The 10452-nt window shown below is 49.1% G+C and overlaps 1 long non-coding RNA gene across 1 annotated transcript in view; it reads left to right on the top strand.

The window, feature by feature from the left end:
* The first annotated feature begins 1383 nt into the window (after positions 1-1383).
* LOC110304147 overlaps positions 1384-10452 on the top strand; it is a 38224-nt gene continuing 29155 nt past the window's right edge. Inside the window, exon 1 of the long non-coding RNA XR_002379019.1 lies at positions 1384-1572. This is a non-coding gene — a long non-coding RNA (uncharacterized LOC110304147). The remainder of the gene's footprint in view (positions 1573-10452) is intronic.

The following is a 10452-nucleotide window of genomic DNA, read 5'->3' as shown; positions in this document are numbered from 1 at the left end:
GGCTTGATTTTATCTTTCTGAAATCTGGAGCTAAGGTAGACCTGCTATGGAGTCTCTATACGGTGTCTTCGGTCATGGCTGTGCTTTTCAATTTGGAGGTGGCCCAAACTGGCTGGCCTGGGTTGGTTCAGGCTGTATTCCAGGATGGCATGTTAGTTATGTGTCTACTGTACTCTTGCGTGTTTGCATACCTGGTGTTGCGGTTTGAATAGGAATGGTTCCCAAAGGCGCCTACATTCAAGTGCTTGGTTCCCAGTTTGTGACATTGTTTGGGAAGGATTAAAAGATGTGAACAACCTTGTTGGAAAAGGTTTCAAAAGCCCCACACCATTCCCCGATAGCTCTCCCTCTGCCTGGTGCTTGTGCGGCAGACGGAAGCGCTCACCCACTGCTCCTCTGCCATGCCTGCCCGCCTGCTTCTTTTGTGCTCCCTGCCATGGTTACCTTCTGGACCCATGAACCCCCAAATTAATTTTTCTAAAAAAATACATTTCCTTGGCTGTGATGTTTTGTCATAGCAATAGAAAAGTGACTAAGACATGTGGTCAGTGTCAGAGGTTCAAGGCCACTTCCAGCCTCCAGAACACAGGCAAAGTCTTCACTGCATCATGGAGCCGCATATACTATTGGCCCAAATGAGCCACGTGGAGTGAGGGGAGAGGCATTAGCAAAGAGCCAGGATGTCCCATTCTTTGTTAAAGGAAACATCTGGAAAACAGAGACCTACAATCTACTCTGCATATCCCCCACTGGTGATTTCATAGGACCCCCCACCCCAATCCCGCTGTGCATCTTCAACCTGTCACCTACCTGCTTCTTCAGTCTCCACTCCCCTGTGTCTCCCACACTGGAACATCACAAGTTCCGCACAAATGGAAAGTTGTGTCTAGATCAGATCTGGCACCTAACAGGTGGTCAGTGTGCATTCCTTGAATGGTCTAAATCTGATCCCACGACCCACGTCCACATCACGAGTTGTGATGCATTTTGTGTGGGAAAAGCAGCCACTATCCTAGCTCGGGGAGATGGACTGAAAAACCTCATCCCATTGGAAAACAAACCAATTTCCTGCACTGATTTGGAACCTCTGATGAGCCCAGAGAGTTGGAGATGTTCTAAAAATAACTCCCACAAAGCTTCATTGTGACAACACGTTTCTCCCCCTCTGACCTGCCCGATGGAGGGGCCCCGGGCCTAATAAATTCAAACAACAGGGCATGCCAATCCCCAGAGACTTCACTCCTGGGGCTAAGATAATAATCCCAGGGTTTTGGCAGGCATTCCTGGATCGCACTCAGCTTCTCTTGCATGAAAGGACAGGCCGCCCCTGCCAAATGGAACCACCTTGGAGAAGCTGGCTGGGCTGCAAGTGCCATCCTCTGCAGTCAGCAACTGGCAAGTTCAACTGGTGTCTGTGGGGCACCAGGCACAGCCTCTGCTAACCCTTTCACTGCCCGCCCTGAAGAGTGGACACCATTCTGCTCCCCACCGAAGATGGGAAGTGAACTCTCTTTCCTGATATGACAGGGACAGGAGATACCACAAAGCTTCAAGGTCAAGCCCGTGATTCAGGTTGGTAACCTTTCTACCAGGTCAAGTGGGTGGAAGGTTCTAGAACTACTGAAACTGGGTTTTTCCAGGGCGTGAATGGGGCAGTGTTGGGACAGTACTGGTGTGTGTGTGGGTGTGTGTGTCCCACCGTGTTCCCCAGTCCCTTCCAGGAGTCCTGGGATCTGAAGGGAAAGTGGTGGCATCAATGAAGTTGGATGTGTGAGAAACAGGGACAGACACCATCACAAGTCTTGACTAGAATCACAGCACCATAGACCCAGGAGTCTTCCCACCATTCTTAGCACCACCGCCATGTATTATCTATGATATTAATTATTTATCAGGAGTAGTTATAGCCATCACCACTACAGCTAGATCATTAATATTTACCAACAATTAATAGCATTAATATTTATTAATATTAATCTCCATTAATAAGATGTAGAAATGCTTGTCAATTTATCAATAAATATTAATAGTATAATATTTATTATAATAATGAATATCACAAATGCTATCCACCAGGCATTAATGAGCCTAGTATAAGGTTTGGGGAGAGGGCTAGGCTCAGTTCAAATCCTCGATACCTGAATCAAAAGGCTGGTGTTGTGGTGAGCAGCTGCACATTATTAGCACTGGTGAGGCAGAGACAAGAGGATCCCTAGGGCTGAGAGCCAGCCAAGCTGGCCGAAGTGATGAGCGTCAGGTTCAATGAGAGACCCTGCCTCTAAACACAATATAAGATGGAGAATGATTGAGAAAGACTCCCAGCATTGGCCTGGCCTTCACAATACATGCACACATGCCCGTGCAAGAGCGTGTGTGCATGCACACACACACACACATACACACAGCACACCACACACATATGCACGCATGCACACACACACACACACACAAGCACGCACTTACGCACGAACATGTACACTTTGTACACACACACACACAGAAGAAAGTCTTAAGATATTATCAATTTTAAAAAATTGAATGTGCCTGTGTGTGTACTCGGACGAATTTATGTGCACTGTGTACATGTGGGTACCCATGGAAGCTAGAGGGCAAGAGACTCCTGCAGCAGGAATTAGAGAATGGTGGTGAGCTGCCTAGAGGGCTGGAGATCCCTGCAGCGGGAGTTAGAGATGGTGGTGAGCTGCCTGATATGGGTGTTTGAAACTGAGCCTGGGTCCTCCAAGAAAGCAGTAAGCACTCTTAATTGCTGAGCCACCTCTCTAGCACTTCGAAGGGGGAAATGAAAAAGGTAAATGCAAAACCTACTATAGGTATTAAAATAATACACTTGACAGAAAAGGAAACTGAGGCACAGCTTAGGTTCCTGGATGAGCATAGCCTTCAATAAGCAATGGAGCCGGGGAGGGCCTTGGCTGGCCAATGCGAGGGCCCAGCCTTATGTTTACTTTCCATAATATCCGAGAAAGCAGATTCCCGGCTTCCACTTGAAATGTTATATTTATTGAGTGCTCTGGCGTCGCTCACTGAGAGCAAGGGGAGGGTTGGGAGGGCATGGTGCCAGGGGACCCAGGATCAGAGGGGTGCTGACCCCTCAGAGATTGAAGTGGGGGATGGCACCAGCAGATGTATTAAAATGCAAATTTCTGCCTTGCTTGCTGGTTTATCATCTGACTCGTTATACAATTTGCCAGTTATAGAAGAAAAATTACCATAATGGGGCCCTAGGGAATGGTTGTAAAAAGGAGACCAAATGTTACTTATCAGCCGTTCCACTACAATTATCTTCTGCGTTTGTTCTCTTCCTCTTCGGAAACATGAAACCGTCATGTGCCAGGGACCAGGCGCTGCCTGGGCAGAGAGAGTAAAGCGGCTGTAACTGTGATCTGCTTTTCCGCTCTACTCCCTGCCCCCTCCACACTCAACCCCACTCCAGTCCTGCCCAGTGGCCATTACCTCCCCTCAGCAGTGGTCCTCCAGTGTAGGGCGGGAGGACACTTCCAATCAGAAAGGAGGTAGAAGCTCTGGGTGAAGTTTTGAATGTTTCCAGGACAGCCTCTTTGGGGGGGGGGAGGGGTGTTTGATTGGAGGTGGGGCAACTGAGTATCTTTCTCGACTCAGTAGGTGCCAGACAGGTTTACTCAGGACCCAGGCAGTCACCAGAGTGTCAGGCTTCTGCAAAAGTGTACAGTTGTTGTGCCTGGCACCCCCATTCTAATTTCACCCCTGCCCTGACGACTCTCACTCCCAGGATAGCTTTCGATCCTGTATCTGCCAGCTTTCCTCTTTCCTGGGGCTCCTTGCAACTCCATTCTCTCAGTGTCTAGCCTTGTACTTGGAACATAATAAGCAGGACATAAATATTTGATGAATGAATGAAAGTGTGTCTGTGAGCCCGTGCCCGTGTGTTTCCAGGTTATTCCAAAGTTGTCATCCCCACAGGCTGACTTCTTTTTAGGTCCAGCCAAGTCTTCTCTAAGCCCCAAGGCCTCTGCCGATTCCTTGGGTTTCTGGAGCCTGCATATTCAAACAGGCAGGAGAGCGGATAACGGCTCCCCGCCAGCTGTCTGTGCATATTGCTTAGATATTTACACTTTCCCAGACCTTAGGCGGCTCTGTCATTCTCTTAGAATTCCTTTTGTCTTAGTTCCTGGGGCTCCTCATTTGCCTCTGCCACAGTATGAAAGGTAAACCCTCCTTGCCTCTGAGTTAAATTTACAAAGCATGAATCCAAAGCCACTCACCAAGCGCTCAGCCTCCTGCTTAGCGGGGATCTCTGTGATACCTGGCTTCTCCAGCTCTCTGCAGGAGAGAGGGTGCAGGCAGAACTGTTGCTTATACAAAACTTCTTTGATGTTACTATCCTCTAGCTGTAGGAGCCCTGAGGCAGGGGCACTGGATGGGTCCTTTGACCTCTGGTTACCCACTCCATTGGTGTTCAGACTCTGGGAGGGCAAGCCACCTCAGAAAGCTCCCAGGAAGCCAGAATATTATTCCTTCATCTAAACTTTTTGGTTCAGGGAGCAGACATCTTCCAGGAGAGAGTGCCAGATCTTGTTACAGATGGTTGTGAGCTACCATGTGGTTGCTGGAAATTGAACTCAGGACCTTTGGAAGAGCAGTCAGTGCCCTTAACCACTGAGCCATCTCTCCATCTCTCCTGAAGTTTCTTTCTCAAGAGGGAGGTGAGGACAGGAGGTGGGAGGATTCGATGGGCTCCTTTAAAAATCACAGCCCCTTAGAGGAGGGGTCAGAATACCACAGCTGGGGATGTGGCTGGCTCATTGAGTAAGAGCCTAGCAGGCATGAAGCTCTGGGTTTGATCTCTAACATTACATAAACTGGGCAGAGTGGTAGCTGCCTGTCATCCCAGCACTTCGGGAGGTAGAAGGAGGAGGATCAGGAATTCCAAGGTCATCCTTGGTTACATAGTAAGTTTGAGGTCAGCCTGGGTTACATGAGTTCATGTTTTTATGAGTTTGTTTTTAAAAATAATACCAAAACCCAAGAGCCTGCTCTCTGTGTTTCCCTGTGAGCTGAGACGATTTTCAGTTTTTCAAATGGTGGGGCCAAAAATCATAGGGGATATCAATCCATGTATGTGCCATTGCTATCAAATTCATATGCAAATAAAGTTTTTTAAAAAGGATTTATTTATTATATGTAAGTACACTGTAGCTGTCTTCAGACACTCCAGAAGAGAGCGCCAGATCTCGTTACAGATGGTTGTGAGCTACCATGTGGTTGCTGGAAATGGAACTTAGGACCTTTGGAAGAGCAGTCAGTGCCCTTAACCACTGAGCCATCTCTCCAGCCCCGCAAATAAAGTTTTATTGTAACACAGCCATGCACATTCATGCGTCTTTGGAGCAGGTCTGTAGAACTTCACAGCTGTGGCAAAGACTCAGGTCCTCTGAGATTTACCACTGAGATGACTACTGTTGAACATGACTCTAAATTGCCTCTGTCTACTTCCCAGTGTGGCACTGGAGCAATCTGGGCATCCTGAGAAATATCCTTGCTTTTGAGGTCGATTTTCTCTTACCTGAACTCCTACTTTTCAAAACGAAAAGAGAGGCTCTGAAAGCTTGCCTGGGAATAGGTAAGGAAGGCCTAGGACTCAGATTTTCTTAGTGTGTGTAGGTGTGTGTGTGTGTGTGATTGTGTGCATGTGTGTGTGTGTGTGTGCACTTGTGTGTAAGTGTGTGTGTATGAGTGTGTATGAGTGCCTATGTGTGTGTGAGTGTGTGTGAGAGTGAGTGTGTATATGAGAGAGAGTGTGTGTGTGAGAATGAGTGTGTATGTGAGAGTGTGTGTGTGTGAGTGAGAGTGTGTATGTGAGAGTGTGTGTGTGTGTGTGTGTGAGAGTGTGTATGTGAGAGTGTGTGTGAGTGTGTGTTATGTCCAGATCTGTTGGCTTCTGAAAGCCAGAGCTGTCTAATTGTCAGCAGAAAGCCCAGCTTCTGCTCACAGAAACAGAACAACAACAACAAAAAAATGACAGTCCTTCTATTGCTCTTTAGCTTCAGCCTAGCAGAGGGGAAGAGGAGAGGTGAGCTAGCCTGTGAAGAGCTTCCTCATTAATTCTTGAAATCACAAGAAAAATGTGCGTGCATGTGTGTGTGTGTGTGTGTTGTGGGGGTGATGTGTGTGTGTTTTAAAGCCACTCTCCATAGATCATGCATGAAGTATTATTCTATACCAAATTGACACCACTCCACCCATACCCCAAGTCCCTGCCCCTCCCACGTTCCGCCCACTGGGTTCTTTTGATCCTGGTACTGTAGGATCCTCAAGAATAGGCATGGTGTGTCTGGGAGGGTCTACGTGTGCTACTGTAACCAAATAATCGAGATTTAAGCTGCCAGCCCCGTGGCCTGGTCCTTCTCATGATGGTGTCACTTTGTGACTGTGGGATGCTGAGTGACAGCTCTGCCCTCCCTCACATGCTGGTAGCACCCACTCCCCCCAGGCATTACAAAAAAGTCTCCATACAAAGGGACACGGATAGGGCATAAGTTGGCCCTGATAGGTACCCCTTCTTTTGAATGCAGACTTGCTTCCAAGGCTCCCTCCTCTGGCCTCCAGCCCTTGACCTTGGCGTGTTCCGTCCTGCGTTAGCCTGCCGGTCTGTCGACTCCTGGGGTGTGCTAAAGCATGCTGACGAGCTGATTAAGGGATCCATATGGCAGAGGGCGAAGGGTCTGACGTGGAGGAGGCACAGGCTACTGTGGGATTCTGACAGCCCACACTGTAGAATGTCACAGTCCTGGGCCAGGTGGGCTTCCTGGGAGGACACAGGAGGTGACCTCGCTTATTCAAAATTAGGAGCTTGTCATCGGTGATGGATTTATGTCCTTCAGCCTTCAGATGCCTTCAGATGTAATTAATCCCCCTGTGTCCTGAGTACTCTAAGTTGTTAACTCTGTGATGTGTGTGTTTATCTTTCTTTCCCTCCCGAGCTGGGTACTCTCCTGGGTAAGGGGCACAGGTGGTCAGATTTCAGCCCTTAAAGCAAACACAAATAGAAGGTGAGGCAAGAAAGACTGGGCAACTTTAGCTGTGCTAGAGAGGATTTAGAATATTGTGTTAGGACCTGGGGGAGAGGGGGGTGATTCTGTGGGTATGAGCGCTTGCTATGTAAACCTGAGGACCTGAGTTCAAATCCCCAGCACCCTTGTGATATGCCAAGGTGTGATTGAGTGTGTCTGTATCCCCCACACTAGGGGTACAAACAGGCAGATGCTGGGGGGCTGCCGGCCACTTGCCAGCGAGGAACTTGAAGTGAAGAACCTTAGGTTCAGTGAGAGGCCCTGTGGACAGCCATAGAGGAGGAGGCCAGAGCAAGGAGGAAGCTTAAGGTTGAAATCTTACTCAAGCTCCACCCGAGTCGTGGCTGGCATTGGGCCACCTGGGGACACCAAAGCTGTGACAGCGTTCCATAATCTCTCCATGGTGCCCAAGTAGGGCAGCTCAAGTAGTAGTCTGTGTCCTCCCCATAGGCTCTCGCTAGGGAACTACTGAGTTTGGTCCTCCAGTCTATGGCTAGGTGTTGTGAGTGACTGTCCTCTGATGTAAGCAACCACTTGGCAGGTTCAGCTGCACCCCTTTTGCAAAAGGATCACCCCAGCTGGGCCTGGGCACTGTTGATGACCCTTCATGGAAGGTTGAGGAGGGTCTCAAACTCTTTACCGGAGTATCCAGCCTTTTCCTTCCATTGGTTGTATCCAGCTCTGCTCTAACTGCACGTGGCCTTGGATATATATGTGTGTGTGTGTGTGTGTGTGTGTGTGTGTGTGTATAATTAGGGTGGGAGCTCCATCTATGCAGCTAGGGTGCATTCTCATTGCTCCTGGGCATAAAGGTTTTCTAGGTGTGGCATATTGGGAAGGAGGAGCACCCACATCCCTGTGAGGGGCACCCACATCCCTGTGAGGGGCACCCACATCCCTGTGAGGGGCACCCACATCCCTGTGAGGGGCACCCACATCCCTGTGAGGGGCACCCACATCCCTGTGAGGGGCACCCACATCCCTGTGAGAAACACCCACATCCCTGTGAGGAACCCCTTACCTATGCCTTGTGAGGGAGCACAATAAACTCACTGGTTCACTAGAGAGAACTTTGGTGAAATCGTCCCTTTGTCACTGGGAGATGAGATAGACATCGCTTCGAGGTCCCGAACTCTAGGTCTATATAATGCTTGTGGGTTCCTTCTTAGGCCTTGTGCAGCTCCGGATGGGGTCTCTAAGGACATTCCAGGACAGTAGGTAGCCTTTCTGAGGGAGCTGTTTCCTTGCTCCCACTGGATGCTGCTGTCAGGTCCCAAAGCATGAGCTGTGGGTGACCTGGCTATGAGGTTGTGCTAGGGGTAGGTGGGGGTTCAATGATGGAGGAAGCTGGCCTGTTGGTTCTGCCATGTTCCACCGTGTCTGTTCTTTCCTGGGTAGTAGCAATTCCTGTGCTGGAGGCTCCAGAACACACCAACCTAGCTCTGCTCAGGAGGTTGGAATTTGGGGTGGTTTCCTCTGGGCAGGGCCTGTGTTCAGCTTTGCATTTGAAATCTAGCTTACAGGCAAGTTATTTCAGTAAATAAAATTTCCAGCCAGGCAGCTTGCCTCTCTCCAGTGAGCCTTTGTTTCAGACAGGGGCACCCCAGTGGAGAGCCAGACACAAACAGAAGCCAGAAGGCAGGAGATGGGCTGGGGAGTGCTTCTGGCCTGCCCGGAGGATGCTAGGACCTGATGGAGTCTCTGCTGTTTGGTACTCGCCTGGGGTCTCTCGGGGTCTATGACGTGAGAGAGTCTAACAAATGCCCATGGACTGCCTCTCCACCATGCTTAAACAAAGAGGGCCATAGAAGCGAAAAAGACTCTGAAGAGGCCAGGTCTACCCCGCCTGATGTTAAGAATATTAGTGTCCCTTCCCGCTATAGAATCCCGACATTAGCTATTCGAGCCTGGGCAGCTCATTTGCTTTTTCATTGCCTCACTGGTAATCTAACTTTAAACTTAGTTCTTGCACTTTAGCATCTTGCGGGTAGGAGCCATTATCTCCGTTATACAGAAGAGGGGACTGAGGCCCAAGAGCAGGACAGAGAAAACTCAAGAAGGCATCAGTACCGATGGACAGAGCGCCTGGAGAATCCTTAGCTCAGTCCTACTGGGAGCCTTCTTGAGGAGACGGAGGCTCTGTTTCATCTCAGTAGAGACAAGCCCTTGATCGATGGTGGTCAGCATAAGTTATGTCGCCTCTGGGCTTCCTGCCCCACCCCTCTTTCCACCAGGTATTCCCAAAGAGCCTCAGCAGAGGTGGGAGCCCACAGAGGATCCCCAGAGAGGCTGAGGGTGGGAGGGCAGAAGGACCAGTCTGTATAGGGGAAATTTCCTGCCTTCCAGTCCAGCTCAGATTAGAGCCCATTTACATCTTAAAACCCAGCTTAGAAAAACCACAATCCATCAGCCAGCGATGGTGTAAATTGCTTTGCTAAATATATTTCTGGGTACATGGTAAGTAAAAATATCATGAATTTAATAAGCCTTGGAATTCACATATTTTCCAATCCTAATTAAGTTTCTCCTCCACATCGGACGTGCTCCCTGAGTCGCGTCGGTAAGGTTGGGAGGGGAAGGGCAGCTCAGGCTGGCTGACTGAACCTGACTGGGTACCCCACAGCCAACAAGGTATTTCTTTCTCCAGCAGCTGCGTATGGCTCTGTGGCCAGTCAGTCTCCCGACTCTCAGGAAAACTACTGCTCTTTCTAAGTCATCTCCTAGGGTCATGATTTGAATCCAGCGGCTTCTCTTTCTCTACTCTGGCTTCTGATGAGTGCACAAAGTGGCACCTCTGGTCCCAGGTTGGCTCTCCCCACTATGGACATCTTGGACCATTAGTTCCTTGACATCTAATTATATGTCATCTGCTCTCCTGTATTCTCACCATGCACACTCACACACTAACTATAGGCACCCCCCCCCCATGACAGAGACTCACGTGATCATGGTAGGGTGTGGGGTAGTATCTGACACTCTGGTGGTTAATATTATCTGCCATCTTGGTTGGACCACAGTGTCTAGAGTTTTGGTCACATATTATTCTGGATGTTTATGTGGAGGATTTTAAAAGATTTATTTATTTGTGTGTGTGTGTGTGTGTGTGTGTGTGTGTGTGTGTGTGTACAAGTGGGGACCAGAGAGGTTGTTGCATCCCTTGGAGCTGGTGTTGCAGGTGTCTGTGAGATGCCTGGCTTGTTTTGCAGAATTTAAACTCTGGTCCTCTCATAACTGTGCAGTAAATGGTTCTGGGCTGCCATATGGGTGCTAGGAAGCAAAGCCAGGTTCTTGGCAAGAGCAACTGGTGTTTTTAACCTCTGAGCCATCTCTCCAGCTCTAGATGTCCCTCTTCTCTCCTCTCCTCTCCTCTCCTCTCCTCTCC

This window comes from Mus caroli, chromosome 11 (assembly GCF_900094665.2).
Source record: "Mus caroli chromosome 11, CAROLI_EIJ_v1.1, whole genome shotgun sequence".
Lineage (NCBI taxonomy): Eukaryota > Metazoa > Chordata > Mammalia > Rodentia > Muridae > Mus > Mus caroli.
The sequence above is the reverse complement of the archived record's forward strand: the minus strand, read 5'-3'. Positions and strand labels throughout refer to the sequence as shown.